Source organism: Micromys minutus (genome assembly GCF_963924665.1).
Source record: "Micromys minutus genome assembly, chromosome: X".
NCBI lineage: Eukaryota > Metazoa > Chordata > Mammalia > Rodentia > Muridae > Micromys > Micromys minutus.
Genome location: NC_137970.1, coordinates 22,957,557 through 22,976,416, shown reverse-complemented (window position 1 = coordinate 22,976,416; position 18,860 = coordinate 22,957,557). Strand labels below are relative to the sequence as shown.

General features: G+C 37.2%; 1 protein-coding gene across 3 annotated transcripts in view; it reads right to left on the bottom strand.

Annotated features, from left to right (window-relative positions):
* The window catches only part of FRMPD4 (FERM and PDZ domain containing 4), a gene marked incomplete at both ends in the record, with an annotated part of 949,207 nt that overhangs the window by 416,140 nt on the left and 514,207 nt on the right, over positions 1 to 18,860 (bottom strand). The window lies entirely within an intron of this gene.

Below are 18,860 nucleotides of genomic sequence, written 5' to 3'. Positions count from 1 at the left end.
TAATTATGTAGGAAACATGGGCCAGATATCATTTCTTTTCCAACAGTGAACACAGAAATCATGGATATTTGGGAGTGTGCCTGAGATATGTTTTGAGAGTGTTTGTCCTCTTAAGGGTGACCACTTCAACATTTTAGTACTTCAGTATTTGTAATTAAAAAGGACCAGAGCTCCACCGTTGTGTGAAATATGACCTTGGCAAACAGTCCTTATGAGGTTTCATAGCTTGCCATGAAAATTAAGGATAAGTCAGGTTTTATGGGCACACCTTTAATCTCAGCACTTGAGAGTCAAAGCAGGAAGATCTCTGTGAATTCGGAGCCTGCCTGGTTTACACAGTGAGTTCCAGGACAACCAAAGCTACATAGAAAAACAAAAACAAACAAAAAGCAAAAGTAATATGAATGTCTTTGCTCCAGGAATGTTAAGATTGTTCATTGAAATCTTTTTTTTAATTTTCATAGTTATATGAAAATGAGTATTTGGTTATTAGTGGTCACTATTCTCACTATCTTAAAATGTTCCACAACTAACTGTAGCCTTCTGTCATGAAGAATTGCTAGTCTTATTCTGTATTCTCAGTCTCTATTCTCATCCAGAGACACATAAGCAAAATCATTAGAAGTAACATTAGAAACATCTATAGGAAAGTGTTAAGCCAGGCCATCTGGGACCTGACATTTATAGAACTTTTGAGTGGGATGATATCATGTTTTCAATGTTTTAAAATGAAGAATATGAAATTAAATGAGATGTGCAAGGCTGTATCAGGATTCAGTGTAAGTGGAACACTCCAGAACTGAAGTGATAGTAGCTAACAGGTGAGTTTGTTTCTAAATAGCTTTCTGATAAGATACTCAAATGATGAACCTTACTTGAAAGGTTCAATGGATTGACTTCCAGTCTTCCACAAGGATAAAGTGACTCTCCCAGAAAGAATGACTTATAGATGGCTATTGATGGAATGGAGTGAACACAAGCCAGCCAATGGCTGACAGTTTAGCCATGTGGACATCCCACTGAGACACATTTCTCCCTGTGCTGGTGGGTGCACTATGGTCTAGAATCTTTTCTCTTAATTGTAAATAGATCCATTATCTGGTCCTAACTAGCCATCCTATCCAAATTCTTGGTGACCATCTAGGAAGCCTCAGACATATGAGCTATCATTCTTGTGCTACTTGAGCTGGTCAGTGGATTCTAGATTTAGAATATCACTCTATAAATTCTCATTCTACTTCTGTGTGAGTACTAAACAAAAACCAGACAAGAAAATACATAAGCTCTACCTACTGTGTTTAGGTCCTGCTAGATTACAAAACTATAAAATAGCATGTACACATCCAGAAAACAGCAGACATGCCCAGATCAGGAGCAGATTCACGAGGCTCCAACCCTACATGAAAAAACTACAGGAAACTTAGAAATGCTGAGAGCAGAAGAAATACTCTTCCCCAAGAAAGAGCATATCAATTGCTTATCCAATACCAAATGGTCAGCCTTGAAAACACACATACTAGTACTACCACACAGATTGAACAGGTTATGTTTAGGAATAAATATCTATACATATCAATGTGCACAAAATGATTAATAATGAGATAATTGGCAATTACTTTAAGAGAGAAATGAATATATGGGGGGGTTTAGAAGGAGAAAAGGAGGGTTGATAGAAATGTATTATACTCTCAAGTATATAAAGTATTATATAATGTATCATACTCTGAAGTTTTTGAAACAATTAAGGTTTCTGTTATGTGACAAGAGAAATGGTGTTTTTGTTTTTCAACATTCATATTATCTACATATAAGGATAGATGTTTAAAGTTAACAAACTTTGCCATGTGTTTTATTGGGGAAATAATTATTTTTTCCTTGAACTGATACTCTATAATTTGCTTACACAACAGTCCTTTTTTTTCAGAAATGCAACCAAAAACTTCAATGTGAATCCATTGTGTAAGATTTCAGAATAGACATATGGAAAGACGTGGGAGCAGGGGGCGTCACATGTGTTACAGAAAGATGGAAAAGCAACTGAGCATATACACTGCAGGGGAGAGGATACCTCATGCAAATATTTTGGAAGACTGGAAGTCAGAATTAAAACTGAGCGTGCTTGAAACACACTTTGGCCCAACAAATGCACTCCTAGATGTGCATTCAACATACATGTGCTGATATTCATTAAAGGGCATGTGGAAAAGTGTTTGTATCAATAGAAATTCTCAAATTTCATTAATGAATACTATGTTCATCCTCCTTCACAAATTAATGTCTGAGTGATTTGTGATACATTTGTTTGACGAATTTCGACAGCAATGGAAATAAACTACAACTATGTGCCACAAAAATGAATGAAATGAGACAAATTTTCCAAAAGGCACCACTAATGGATAAAATGCAGAATAGGGTTTATGTTTGATTGACAGGTGGTTCCTTGGAGCTTTCAGAGGCATGCTTGTGTTCCTCTTCTTGTTCTGATGATAGCTGAAGCACGTAATGATTATTTGACTTCCTCCATAAGACACATGTACATTTATGTGCATATGTGTAGCATGTTCATGAAGAGCTGCTTTTCATACAACCTGTCTTTGTTGAAATGATGGAGACTATCAATATAGTAGCATCACAACTTGAAGAACAATGATGTGATACTATGCAATTTCCAAGTACAGAAACCACTTACTTTATAGGCTCCTGAAAAAGTCACACATAAAGAACCAAGTGACATCTTCCCTTGTCCTAATGTAAATAAGTCACAAGAAAGAGTGACTTCCAAAACAGCTACATCAAAGCACTTCAGACCAACCTCCACTACATAAATCTCCCTTGAAAGTAATGTAGTATTATCAAATTTAAGATAAACACATTTTCTCCAATGGGTTTTCTCATTTCCTGCCATTTTTTTTTTTTTTTTTTTTTTTACTTTGGCACATCCTGCTCTCTCATGTTGTCCCCTCTTGCAAGGGCTTAATCAATAGAGTTAAGAATAGTCATTCAAAAAGAATTTTCTATGAACCCTTTTTTTTTTTTTTTTGCAGGGATCTTTCTTGATTACCTCCAGTTTTCATTTCCTGCCTCTTGACCTGTTTTTAACTTATTACAAAGTTAATTTGAAATGTCTAACCTGTCGAAACATGTAGTTCATATCAGGATAATTTTAATCAAAAACATTTTGAAAATTTAATTAAATATCAGAGTGTTTATATCTAGTTTCAAAAACAACTTTTCTTTTCAATAAAGATGAGGGCATGGTGACCAAGGCTGAAGTTAAAACCTTTATGAAAATTTTTCCATGATAAATCTGGTAGTCCATTTACTGACACCTGGCAAAGGCAACAGGTCAGGCATTTCATGCTAAAAGATTACAAGGAATTGAAGATAAAAACTTAAAAAAGAAAGTAAAATACACTCAAACCCTGCAGAACAAAGGTATTAGGGGACGGAAAGTGTTTTGTCCTATCTCTCCTTTCATATTCATAGTGGAGTTACATAATCACATGATCTGTGTTATTTTTGTTGTAATTAGGAATTATTTATTTATTGTATTTATTTTTATATCTCTGTGTGTATGTTTGTGTGTATGTGCATGTGTGTGTGTGTGTGTGTGTGTGTGTGTGTGTGTGTGTGTTTGTGTGTGTGTAAGTCATTCAGCACAGCCACTCATGGGAAGAACTTCTGCAAGCAGGGATTATTGGTTCTGGTCTCTTTCGAGGAGACCAAAAAAACCTATGTTCAGGTACTTTAGAGGTAGAGGTAGGAGAAAAGAACAATCACAAGCAAACAAACAAACAAGGCTGTTCTCTCAAGAAGATCTACATATGCTTGTGTTTATGGAGGGCTCTTGTCCAGAGTCCCCTCAGTTTAAGCCACCTTTTACTAAATCCATCCATCCTTATCTTAATGAGCAATTGCGTTTTGGTTTGTTTAGCACACTTACATAGTTGCTCCCTTGGCTGTACTAAATTGCTGGTATTATTTTCCCCTTTTATTTGCACTTTCTGCTATTAATTTATGAGGAGTAGCCATAATACTTTAACTCCATCCAACCATCCAATAGCTCCTTTCTGTCTACTTTGTTTTCATTGCTGCTGCTGCTGCTGCTGCTGCTTCAGTGAGGACCAACAACTCATCATTAAAGATATACTTTTTATTATTGTTTTATTCTGGAGGCATTTCCTCTGGTATTTGATAAACACAATGAGAATCCAGGGCAGTGTTTTCTCTTCTTACTCCAAGAGGTAACAATAAGTCAAAATCTTTTTCCCTTACTCTACCTTGGCTCGTGATTGAATTCACAGACATCTCCAATGTCTTAAATACCTTCTATCACAAGAAAGAGAACCTAGTATACAAACCACCCTATTTCGCTCTCCTTCTTATCCTAAAAAGAAGATGCACAATGGCTGTTTCTTGCCTAATTTACTTGCCATCTGGCAGAAGTAAACTCACAGGTTGACTTTGAAGGACAGAGAGTCTGCAGCCTCTAAATAGGGCAGCTGCTAATGGCAATGAAAACCTTCACATGAAATCTAAACCTTCCTTTCCAACTGTGCTTCTCTGTGGAAATATATTGCTCCCTATACAACACAAGGGATTATAAATGTTTTAGATGATAATAAATTACTTCTAGGGCTGGAAAGATGCTCAGTGGAAGAAAACATTTGCTGCCCCAGCACGGGATCTGATTTCAGATCTCTGAAGTCTACACTCACACAATCCCAAGCTGGCCACACGTACATCAGTATCCCTAGTGCTGTGGAGGACAGGCAGAAATGGAAGGATCTCTATGGCTTGCTGAACAGCACCTGAGAGTCAGCTTCTGTTAGAGACCTTAACTTAAAAAGAGATAACATATCATCAACATAAACCTCTCTCTCTCTCTCTCTCTCTCTCTCTCTCTCTCGATCTCTCTCTCTCTCTCCCCCCCCAGTGTATGTTATAAAGGCTAGTGAATTTTATTAAGTGAAGCCTTATCCTGAATATTTTGTGTGATTTTTCTAGATAGTTGTTTGCAAGCTTGATGGCCTTCAGTAAGAGAAAAAAAAATAGCCGAGTGTGCATGTATTACACATATATGTGTACTTATAAAATAATCCTTCAAAGGAAAATCAATACTGTTTATTTAAATTTTACCTGATTATGTTTTTAGCAAATCTGCAATAAGTATCAAGTGTCTATCCATATGTTATTATATGAAAAAAAAAACCTTAAGTAAACGGGAAACCAATATTATGGCAAGGTTTGTTTTACCTTGCCATATCCAAAAGAAGTATTTCATTTTGATAAGACATGTATTTACTAAAAAATTTCATACACTGGCAGTATACTACTACATTCATGCATTTAGTGTCTTCATTTTAGAATTCTACAGCACAGTACATTACTGTTTAAGAGCATATGTGAAATATTTAAGAAGATTAAGAATTTGTTTTTACTATTACCAAATTGTTATTTAATATTTCTTTTAAAAGTATTCATTTATAATTTGGCATTGATAATCAACTAAACATTGGGATGAAAATGTTTTATCTATTCCAGATGGTGCATTTTCAAATTCTACATTTTAAAATTGATATGTACTATAGAGATTCTTACACCAAAGATCATGGAAATATATTAAAACTGTAAAATGTTAAAGATGCATTTTCAGGAATGCAGGTTCTGTAGTTTGGTTGGTCAAAGTGTCTGTTTAGTGTTGGCATATTTTCAAAACAAAAGAATATAATTTTTAATATTGCATTTCTTATGCATTCTTGTGCCCCAAACTAGAAGGAGTAAGTTTTTCTCAATAGGATTATATAATTAAGCCAAATTTGCACAACCATCCTGAATAATGAATGACACCATCATCAATTAATTACCTGAAAAGAAAATGACACACTTTCATGGCAATAAAAAATATTACTTATGTTAATTACTCATCTCAGAAAATTGGATAAAACATTTCACATACTGTCATATCCTGTTTGTAAATGCCAAGCCAACTATTATGAATTAATGAAAAAGTCTCTAAAATATTTCTCTAGAAGGAATACTATATTATTCACAGAAATAATGCATGTACTGTTTTAGTCACTCAAGTTGCAATTTTTGAGCAAAAATTCTCTAATCAAAGGGGAAAGTATCATTAAACTTGTTACCCTTCTCAATAAGCAAAGAAGCACAATAGGATGAATAGAGAATAAATAAAATACAAATGCCAAGTTTGTCATAATTAATTAAGTTGGTAGGCTACACAGCTTTGTAAGAGATTCTAAGCTTGTAGAAGAGTGGAACTATGCATTAAAAATACATGGTAAACATGTTTGAATGAGAATGGTTCTCATTAGGCTCATATGTTGGAGACTTTGGTTCTAGTTAGTAGAAACATTTTGGAATGATCAGAATGTGTGGATTTGTTTGAGTAGGTGGGTCACTAGCAGTAGGCTTAGAGGTTTCAGAAGCCCACACAATTCCATCTCTCTGCTGTGAGTTGGGATATAACCTTTCCTTCCTTCTTTCCTTCCTTCCTTCCTTCCTCCCTTCCTTCCTTCCTTCCTTCCTTCCTTCCTTCCTTTCTTCCTTCCTTTTTTCCTTCCTTTCCTTACTTCCTTCCTTTCATTTAAAAAATTATTTAACTTTTCCTTTTTACAGTCTTGATTTTATACCTTCTTCCTGGTCAACCCTCTGACTGTTCCACATGATACTTTATCCCCCATTTCCACAAAGATATACTTACTCCCCTAACCCCCAGCATTCTATACCCCTCTAATCCCTGGGGCCTCTGGTCTTCTGAGGGTTAGGTGTATCTTCTCTGACTGAGTCCAGACCTAGCAGTCCTCTGCTATATATGTGTTGGGGCCTCATATTAGCTGGTATAAGCTGCTTGGTTTGTGGTTCAGTGTCTGAGAGATCTCAGATGTCCAGGTTAGTTCAGACTGGCCCTCCTAAAGAGCTGCCCTCCTCCTCAGCTACTTCAGGCTTTTCCCTAATTCAACCACAGAGGTCAGCATCTGTTGTCCATTGGTGTAAATGTCTGCGTCTGACTCATTTAGTTGCTTGATGGGTCTTTTGGAGGGCAGTCATTATAGGTCCCTTTTTGTGAGCACTCCATATCTCCCATGCTCATGAATTGGCAGAATTAACATAGTAAAAATGGCCATCCTACCAAAGACAATCTACAGATTAAAGGTAATCTCCATAAAAACCCCAACACAATTCTTCAAAGACGTGAAAAGAGCAATTTTAAAATTCATCTGGAAAAGCAAAAATCCCAGAATAGCAAAAACAAATTTAACAATAAAAGAACTTCTGGCAGAATCACCATCCTAGACCTCAAGCTATACTACAGTGCATTAGTGATAAAAACTGCATGGTATTGGTTACAGAGACAATCAGGTTAATCAATGGAATAGATTTGAAGACCCAGAAATACAACCACATACTTATGGACACTTGATCTTTGACAAAGAAGCTAAAAAGCACAATTTAAAAAAGCATCTTTAGTAAGTGGTGCCGATCTAACTGGCTGTCCATATGTAGAAAAATGAAAATAGACCCATATTTGTCATCTTGCACAAAGCTCAAGTTCATATGGATCAAGAACCTCAATAAGAAAAAAAAAAATAACATAGTGAATCTTGTAGAAGAGAAAGTGGGAAAGAACATCGAACTCATTGTCACAGGGGGAAATTTTCTAAACATAACTCCTATGTATCATGCTCTAGAATCAAAAATTGATAATGTGTGTATGTGTGTGTGTGTGTGTGTGTGTGTGCGTGTGTGTGTGTGTGTGTGTGTGTGTGTGTGTGAAAGCTAACGTCTGTAAAACCAAATAACCCAATCAAAAAATGGGGTATAGGACCAACCAGAAAATTCATAATACAGAAAGCTCAAATGGCTGAGAACCAGCTAAAGAAATGTTCAAAGTCCTTAGTGATCAGGGAAATGCAAATCAAAATGATACTGAGATACACCAATCAGACTGGCTAAGATAAAAACCTCAGGGGACAATACATGTTGGCAAGCTGTGAAGAAAAAGGAATCCCCCTCCATTTCTGGTGGGACTGCAAACTGGTACAACCCTCTGGAAACCAATCTGGGGATTCCTCAGTAAACTGAAAATAGATCTACCAGAAGATTAAGCTATACCAACTCTTGAGCATATACCCAAAAGTTTTACCACCATGCCACAGGCGCATGTGTTCCACTATGTTCATAGCAGCCTTGTTTTGATGGCCAGATGTCCGCAAACAGAAGAATGTTTACCAAAAATGTGGTTCATTTATACAATGGAATACTATTCAGCTATTAATAACGAGGAATCCCTGAGTTTTACAGGCAAATGGATGGAATGGATTGATGGAATTACAAAATATCATCCTGAGTGAGATAATTTAGACCCAAAATGGCATGCATGGTATGAACTCACTAATAACTAGATATTAGCTAAACACAAACACACACACGACAGAGGGGGGAGGGAGGGAGGGTGGATGAGAGAGAGCGAAAGAAAGAACAGAATACCCAGAATCTAGTCCACACAAAAAGGTTAAGGAGCTGAAGTGCCCAAGTGAGGATGCCTCCATCCCACTTGGGAGAAAGAAGAAACCAATCACGGGGGGGGGGGGGGGGAGAACCTGGGTTGGAACATGGATAGGAAGGGGAAGAGGAGAACATGACTGGGTATTGGGTGGGGTAAAAAGACTGAAGTCCTGAGGACCAGCAGAAAGAATGGAAAGAGGCAGGAGGTAGGAGGTGGGAGTGGGGCTCCAGAATGTATCAGAGACCAGGAAGATGAGAAACTCTCAAGACTCAAAGGCAGGGGGGAACAATAGATAAAATGGTCTACAGTGGGGAGAAGGAACCTGTAGAGGCCACCTCCAGCAGAAAGTGAGGACATCAAGTGAGGGATGGGGTTGCCATCCTACAGTCAGAAACTCTGACCCACAGCTGTTCCTGTCTAAAAGAACTGCAGGGAAAAAATGGAGAAGAGACTGCAGAAAAAAGGAGGTCCAATGCCAGTCCCAAAGTGGGATCCAGCACAAGGAGAGGCACCAAGACCTGACACTATTACTGAGGATATAAGCTTTTCACTGTTGATCTGGCACCATGACTGCCATGCCTGCCACCATATCACCACCGTGATGATCATAGACTAGAACTGTAAGCAAGCTTGAAGTTAGATGCTTGCTTTTATAAGTTGTTTTGGTCATAATGTCTCAGCACAGAACTAGAACAGTAACTAAGACTTGTGGGTATCATTATGAATCAGTTACACAAGCATTAACTGTAGTGGAGATAGGTCTGCCAATTTTAATGATATGGTGATTGCTTTAAGAAAGTATGCATATACCCTTTCAAGATTTCAGCAGGGATTTATGCTCAGTGGAGGATGAGCCTGAAACTAGGCAAAGGGCTATTTCTATGTCTTGCTGTTTATTCCTTCATTCACATTCTCAGAAGAAATTTTTAGTTTGTTTTCAACATTCAAAACTTTATTATCTTAAGTAATACTTTTGACTTATTGACTTATACTTTGGTCAGTTATAGTAATATTACACACATTATAACTTTCATTCGCCATAACTATCCAGATTCTAATAATATAGGAAATACTTAATTACTCATTTATTTTTCTACAGCTAGTTTCAAATTCTCTAATAGTGTAAGTTACTCACATTCTTGCAAGAGTTTAGATATTTAAAAATTTTTTTAAGGGAAGTCTATTTCAAAGTCAAATTATACTCAAAGCTTAAGAGAAGTATAAAGACACTATTTTTCTTAATAACTTCTAGTTCATAAATCAGCTTACTAAAGGGTGTGGAGGAGTTTCATTATTTTTTTCTAGCTTAAAGAACTGAATTAGGGGTTTTGTGCCCACTGGGCAATTTTTCTATCAGTGAAGTGCATAGTCACCCTTCAGTGGAACTTTAGAAAGTTACATGACAGCACTTTGTCATATTTCTAAACCTTAAGCATACTATAGATTTCAGTGTTCTGAAAGGCTAGGAAGAATGACAGTGTTTAATTAATGGGAATACATTTAGTGTTCAATATAGTATATAATTAGCAAGGTAAAACTAAATTAGCTGAACCAGTGAGTGATTTGTTCTCAGTTCTCCAAATCCTCCAGTACCTCACAAACTACACATATTTTTCATAAAAAGTAGACTTATCCCCTAGGGAGTTGGCGAAGGCTAACAAAACACTAATACTATATCAGTAACTCCAAGTTAAGGGTGAATCATCAAATGCCCTCCTCCTCCACTTCCTAATGAGGGTGGATAATAAGGAACAGGGCTTGGTTTTGACAAGGTTCCCAAGTAGAGACGAGGAAGAAAAAGCAAAACCAAGTATCAAAGGATAAACTAATGCACTCCAGCGCAGGCTAGTTGTGAAAGAAAAAAGGCAGAATAGAAGAAAGGAAGAAAGAGAAGAGGACAGAGGAAAAAATAGATGAAAGGTGAGGAGAAATGAGAATGAGAGCTTTAATGTCTACTGAAATTAATGGGAATTTATAGGGAGTTTTAGAAGAATTTGTGGAAAATTTGACAGTAGAACATGGAGCCCCTTACCCCTGAAACACACATACACCACATATTGGCAGGTCTTCAAGGCCTTCAAAAAGGATCGACATTATTTTTGCAAGGGCTTTTGGGAGGGCATTTGTGATTTCTTTAATGGGATACCTTACTGAGTTGAGCCTTCAGGCAAGAGTAAACAGCCTAGAGAGACAGGGTGATTTGTACTAAGAGACTTCATAAAAAAACAAAATGAACAAGGTACAAACACATACTGTTTCTGAGCCCATTTTGGGCAGTTGCTCTTAACATAGACTGTGCTTTAGAATTCCAAGTTAAATTCAGAGAATAAATACATGTATACAAGGTCAAATGGCACTGTACTATCTTTGGAAAGATACAATGTTCCTTATGAATGAAAATGACTTAGTGGCACAGGGACTGCAGGGAAAGCTGATTTAGGCTTTGTACATGAGGATGAGGCTGTTGAGGTCTTGACACTAAACTCATTTCATCCAAAGAAACAACAAATATAGAAAACCCAAAGATCAGCATCATTAGGGCTTGCCACCGTGACATGTGATGAAGTGAAGCATGTGTAGGTAAAAAAACACTGATGTGTAGAAAGATGCCAGTGTCAATTTCAGTCATCCCAAAATTTACTATGTACAAAACAATGGTCCTGCAAACTGCAATAAGCTATTTGATAGTCTCATTGTCAATCTTGAGCACTTTGTTGGAGCAGGCAGATGGTTTTGCTGTTTCTTTAATCTACCATCTTTTCTTCATTTTCCTTTCCTTCTGGACATTCCCCCCAACTCTCTAATTCCCCCTCTCACTTAACAATAGCTCCCTTCACATTTCTGGATGTCCATAACCTTGCCCTCGTTCCTGAGCCTCAGACCCAGATTCCCACTGGCCTGCTGGCTCCAGCCAGATGGAAATCTGCCGATACTTCCCAATTAGCAGGGCCCACAATGAATCCTTTTGAAAGAGTCTGCAGTTCTACCCTACTCTGTGAATTCGAAAATGGAAGGATTGGGTTAATCCTCCAGTCCAAGGTCACCGTGCAATCAGTAATAAACTGTCAGGACTTTCACCCTGAGCTCCTACTTCCATACCTTATCCCTGGTCAATGACCTGTCTTCCCTCAAGCTTACTCAATTTCTCTGATACCATATTTCCATACTCATTGACTATCTCTAATATATCCAGGGAAAGTAATCCAATGGTCTATAATCTCTAAGACATGCATGCTTTCTCCAAATTGTCCTCAGCTTAGTAAATCTTTGCCAGTCTCTACTTTTGGTGCACATAGCAGATAAAGTTTCTATCTATAACCAGGTCCCATTAGAAAAAAAAGAGACTCATATTGTAGGCTGGCCTCAAACTAGCTATGTAGCACAGGATGGCCTTAAACTTAAGATTTTTTCTGCCGCAATTATAGAAATGTACCTCTGCACTGGATTGATGCAGTGCTAGTTCTCAAACCACAGGGCTTCATGCACACTGAGTGAAGCACTACTTGAGTTATATGCCCAGACCTTCCAATTCTAACCAAATAATGCATGATAGCTAGAATCAAATAGCCTCCATTGATGACCCCATCAAAGGGACTGCTAAAGATTATGATGTCTAAATTTGAATGTTCAGCTCTTTCCTTTAAAGTTGTGATCCATTTAACATGCCTATACTTAAAATCCTGGTGTGTAGATGGAGTTCACAGAGATTGTGTCAAAATTCACAGAGGCGGCGTAGGTCTGCACCAGCTAGGATTTTAGAGCTGCAGAAGAGGAAACATGCTATCATCCCCAACCCTGAAACTATTTCCAATCGAGAGACACTTGCAAATGAAAAACATTAGTTTTCTCCAAGATAGTCTCACTGAGAAAACTAACTACTTTTTAAAGAATCGGGTCTATACACAGCAATAAATGACCAAGATAAAATGAACTCAACAATATTTTGAGGGTTCTTTGTCTTATAATGTTACATTAGGACACCTTATTATTTGTTTGTTTGGTTTTTTCTTTTACTTTAGTGTATATATTATGGCTTCCAGTTTTATGTTTTAATGGGACTTGTGTGTGTGTGTGTGTGTGTGTGTGTGTGTGTGTGTGTGTGTGTGTGTGTGTGAATTTATGTCTCTGCGTCTATATGTGATTCTTGTTCTTTTTCTTTGGCTCTTTTTCTTCTTTGGTGGTTTTGTCCTATTCCAATTTGTTTGTTTTATCTTTAATATTTTATTATTGTCCTTTAAATTCCTGACTGTTTTCTAAAGAAAGACAGAAAGGGTATAGATCTATATGGGGGGGGGGGAGGGGAAGAACTGGGATGATTATAGGGAGGGGAAACTGTAATTAGAATATATTGTATAAAATATTTTTAATAAAAGGAAAATAAAATTAATATTCCTGGGGGAGAGAGAGAGACAGAGACAGAGAGACAGACAGACAGACACACACACACAGATAGGGAGAGAGAGAGAGAGAGAGAGAGAGAGAGAGAGAGAGAGAGAGAGAGAGAGAGAGAGAGAGGGAGAGAGGGAGAGAGAGAGAAAACAAGTGGTAGTTCATGAATGTTTGCTTTAGTCTGACAAACTTCAAGTTTTATTTTACTGAAAGTCAATTCTAAGGAAAAAGATTTGCCAAAATCTAGAAGCAACGTTACTTTTTGAGAATTTATTGCTTTTATTTATTTATCTATTTATTTAATAATTTTCCTTTTTGTATAATAAGGGCAGAAAGCAATTTTGAGTGGCTTTCAAGCCTTAATTCTGAAGGCCAATAACATTCTTGTTCTTATTTTCAAAACCCATCAATGTATCAGAAGGGGGACATGACTTAAAAGCCTCTTGAATCAAGGCCTGCTCACTCCATTGTTCAGAGACATGAAAAGGACACAAAGTGATGTGGGGGAGAATCATAAAAGTCAACCAGAAGAAGCAAATGGAATAAAGAAATGAAAGCTTAAAGGTAAGGGTCAGAGAGAGTTGAAGTCTTGGAGCTGTCACTTACCAGCTGTGTGACCTCATGCCACTGAACTGCTCTGTGCCTCAGTTTCCTGAACTGTAAGTGGGGACACTAATGCCTGTCTCATAAAACAGCAGAGTGCCTGAAAAATAACAAATACTCAGTAAATGGTGTATGTTAATGACAATAACAGCAACAACAATAATAATTTGGGAAAACAAATGTGACCTTTATGTCAGCATCATTTATCAAACTATAACTTTACTTCTATTTTAATAGAAGCTAAAACTTTGCAGTGAAGAAAAAAATCAATCACATTAGGACCACTTTTTATAGTTCCCTCCCCTGCATCCTTTCCTTCTGATCAATGTTTTAGTTCTTTTCCTACAATGGTGAATTTCTAAGATATTGTTTCCTGCCTTGAGGATACAAGATGCTTAGGAGAACAAGTCTTCATGAAGAATAGATCTGATCACAGAACAAAATGCTGATAAAACTTGAAACATGAGAGCCTCAAAATGAACAAAATTTACCTCAAAAACCATAGCTCATGCCACCAATCTAACTTGAGAGCTAGATCCTTAAGTCCACTAATAGGAGGTTCACAGTATATTGGGGTAATCTGTGCACTAGCAGCTCTGTCTAACTATAACTATAATATAAAATATAATAAAATAATTGTCATTCACAACATTCATATTGAAGACTGAGTAATCAGGTAACATGAAAAATAATCTGATGTTTTGTGTTTGAAGCAATGGATCAGTATATAAATTTCTTAATGCTCAAGGATGTGTACCTGTGTTCAAATCCCAAAACCTCCTTAAAACTGGACAGGGTTGGATATATATGCAAGCTCAGAGCTCCTATGAGAAAAATGTGAGACATCATAAGAAGAATCCCTAGGAGTTTTTTAAAGGCAGGTTAGGCTGGCATACACAGTGGGAAATCGAGTCTATGAAACACAGTAGAAAATGAAGAGGAATAAACATATCTAATCACTGGTATCTACACATATGTTGTAGTTTACTATTGCCTACACTCATACAAATGAATGAGTACACACACACATTCACACACATATGCACAAGCATAAAGATTTAAACTACCTAACAACATTCAACACGTTTATGGTTTTGTTGGGCTGCATTCATAGCTACACTGAAGCAGATGTAGACTGCATGTGATGGCTTGTCTGCACCTGAAGCTGAGTTCTAGGCAATAGTCTGACCGCTAAAATGGCTGCTCAGCTTGACTACAATGGCAGTTTCACATGACTTAAAAAGACAAAGTAGAGCCCAGTGTCCAGGAAGGCTTAGGGCCCACTAGATTTCAATGTGAACATGAGCATCAGAACCCTTAAATGTACAAAATAACAATAAGCCAAAAATATCAGATTTTTTTTAAAAAGGTGTTTTTAAAACATAAAATGAAAGCAACTCAGAGAAGAGAAATTGTGTAGACCTTCTACTTACTAAAGTATAAGGTTGGGAATAAAGTTCAGTTACAGAGCACTTTCCTAGTATGTGTGAGACCATGCATACTTCAATTCCTAGTGCTTAGAGTACAGATATTTTGAAGATAGGAGACACTGGTCAACTTATCAATATGTAGTCTTCACCTAGGCATCCCAGATAAAGCCTGCACAGTTCCTAGAAACATTTCAGAACAGAAATTGCCTTCTTTCGTGGCCCCAGTTGGACTACAGTGCCGAAAATACTCCTTTCCCACTTTGCCAAAAATTTCCTCCTCACGTAGAAACCAATAGTTACTTCTCCCAAATGCCTACCCCCTCTCCTCTTTTATAAAAGTCCAGTTTCTGTCTTTATTCTATGCCAATATTTATAGACCCTTTGCTGTAACTAAGTGCACATACAAATAACACATCATGTCTTAAAAACTGTTGGATATTGAAAGTGGCATATTCCCTTTCAATGAGAAAAGTATGAATTTTCTGGGATGGATAAGAACTTTCAGAGCACACTAAGCACTATGTAATCAATCGATCAGCCTGTGCCATACACTGTAACACAATCGGCCATCTAAGAATTGAAGCCTTTCCCAAAGTTGAAGGGGAGTGGGGGGGGGGGGGCAGTGTCAGAGGGTCCTGAGAGGGGAGGCAGTATTTGAGACATAAATAAATTACTTGATTAGCAAAAAAAAAAAAAAAAAAAAAAAAAAAAAAAAAAAAAAAAAAAAAAAACCTGAAGCCTTATGTGCCATGATAGGAGATGCACATTGAAGCAGTACCATAAAATTGCAGTTGGTCAAGAAGAATAATACCAAGGAAAGGTGGCATAAATTTGCAATGGATGGATGAAGGCAGAAATAAGGGACTGCATGGGCTCCAGCCAAATGTCAGAACCTGTCTTGAATGAATTGAATGTTGTTCCTGAGGACAATATTTAACATTCTTCTCTGCTCTCCAAATTCATGTACTCACATACACATAAACATTCAGAAACACACACACACACACACACACACACACACATACACACACATACACAGGTGTCCTGGTTAATTTCTTTCTTATAAAGGAAGAATCTGACACCCAGGACATAACAGAAATGCAATAAAACCATAATGAACTATTTAACCTGATGGACATTCATCCTGCTCACTGATCTACTGCTGTCCTAATCTGAGTTGAAGTCATAGCAACTGTGACAAAGCACTTGTATCATCATTAAGCTCAAGGTCAGATTTGGTCATGACATTTTCTTTATGTTAAATCCATATCCTAAACAAACTGTCACTAAAGACACTTAAAATGTGATATAACACAATCCTAAAATTTAGGCATTCCTCTTAAACCTAACCATATTTTTTTTTAGAAAGATATTTGTGATTTTTATCTGGGTTCCTTATTGACCACTCTATCAATGTGGCCTAGTATTTCTGGATAGGGGCAATGATAATAATTTTAATTTTTGTGGTATTTTTTTTTCGTTGGAAAGATATTTAGCTAATAGATAAACATTAACAGAAAAGTATTTCTAATGAATACTTGCCTACAAAAAGTTCATCCTTAATTTCAGAATTAATCATGAGACAAGAAATGTATACTGCATGGGTTTAGTGATAACCTTTACTTATTTGCATTTTAATCGCTCCAATTGCTTCCTTATTGGTTACCATGTCAGCAGATTTTCAGTGCCTCAAGTTATTTTGCATATGCTGACCTCTTACAGCCCTGTCCTCTTTCTTTTAACCACTTGTCATCCCCACGGTGGCAATATTGGTGTGAACTACAATCATCTGTGAGATAAAACTCTGGGTGTGTCGGTGAGAGATTTTGTACTTTAGGTGACTGAGATGTGATAAACTCCCTTTGTAAATCTGAGTGACATCATTCCATGGGCATGTCAACTGGACTGTATCAAAAGAAAATGAGGAATCAGGATTTGTTTTTCTCTGCTCCCTGGCTCTGACAAGTTACTTGCCTTATGTCCCCTGTCCAGGTCTTTCCCACTATCATAGATTATATTCTTTACACACACACACACACACACACACACACACACACACACGAGCATCTTCTAACATTAAGTTCCATGGGAATCATGCTCCCAATGCTTCTCATTAGTCTGAAGTCTAACCCTGTTCTTCAGACATGTTCTTCATCACTTAGATTCAATCCATTGCTATCTCCTACAAAAACTCAGAACAGTTGCAGCTCCAATCTTCACCCTTTGGAACCCTCTTTCTGCTCATGTAACCAAAAAGGAAAAAAAAAAAAAAAAGCTTGGCTTTGAAGTTGGGCATTTTCTCCTCTACCAGCTGTGTGCCCTTTCAGACTCAGCATGGAATGAGTTTGTTGATCTAAATCCAAAATGTTAGTTTTCAAAAGTCCATCAGAGTTCCTTTAAGGATAGAGCCTTTGGCCTTTCTTCTGAGATCAGTTTACTTGTGTTAAATATTACTGTTCCCTGCACAGTATCTGTATGCTGATTGATGGGGCTTCATTTAAGAATCATCTATGTACCAGGCACTTTTCTGCGCACCAATCTCAGGAAAGATGTATTCTTCTAGCTCTAGCTACCAAATACTTTCTCTTTCAAGAAGGGTCTGGGACAGAAAAATATAGACTTCAGCTCTCTGAATCCCAATCCTCATTATTACTTGAGGAGGCCCCAAAGGGAGTCATCATTCTCCAAAAACAGGTTCATAGGTTCTATGTTATCGTAGAACAAATCATTGCATGCCACAAAACCAGCTTTGTGGCCAAGAATATGGCTCAAAAGGTAAGTGCCCTTGCTAACAAGTGTGATGACCCAGGTTCAATTTCTGGGACTCACATGGTAATAAGAGTGAAGCAATTAATTCAAGTTGTACCAAAACCTATAAGTGCACATGCATGTGAGTGCATGCGAGCATGTGTACACATACAGAGACACAATGCATACACACACACATGCAAATAAATATAATTTTAAAATAACCTTATAAAACTATAAGGCTTTTAAGAAGGCAGCACACCTTACCCAAGCTCCAAATCCATGTGTACTTCTGTTGCACAAGAGCAGAACCAACTCCTTCGAGTGAAGCAGGTGTTCATGACTGGCAAAAAGTTGCTTGACCTCACTGTGCTACTTACACATCTGAGGCATACTAAAAATGTTTTTAAGTCTCTTTCTCTTTGCAGACTCTGAGCTCCCTGAGGGCAAGTTCTACCCCATAAAATAGCTGGCCCTTAACAGGTATGCAATAAATATCTCTCCCATTGCATTTCAAGAAATGGATCCCTTAGTTAATAAGCACAAGGATCAAAACTACTTTTGCAGTTACATGTTTCTATAGAAGTGGTTTACTAACCCACTAATAAGAGTAATGCAGATACAATTTTTATGTGTACAGAGGAGAAAGACTTCTGAAAAGAGGGAGAAACACTTCTGAAGAATGCATGTTTGATATAAAGTACAGACTTGGGATATATTCGCATAGCATTTAGGTACTCTCCTAGCACTGAACACTATCAACAGTAAGGAAGACTGTACCACCACTGAGACAGACCATTAACAAACATTGATTTCTGGCACCAAACATATCCCCAGTTAGTTACATTTATCTGAAAAACAAACAAACAAACGGAGGGGGAGGAGAGCTGGAAGCAATTCTATTTGCATGCAGATTTAATAGTGAGTGATGTTTAAACGATTCATATGTTTAAACAGTTTTAACCCAGATTTGTTCTTTCCCTGAAATAAAAACACAGGACCAAAAATGAGGGTACAGCTTACTGTCAAACATACTTTGCACTGAAGTATTATAATAATGACACAAGAATCTATGAATTAAAGTTTGAAAGGAAATATTACTTTCTACACTGTCCTATAAAAGCAGATGATAGTATTATGTGTAGGGAGCCGTTTGTGCT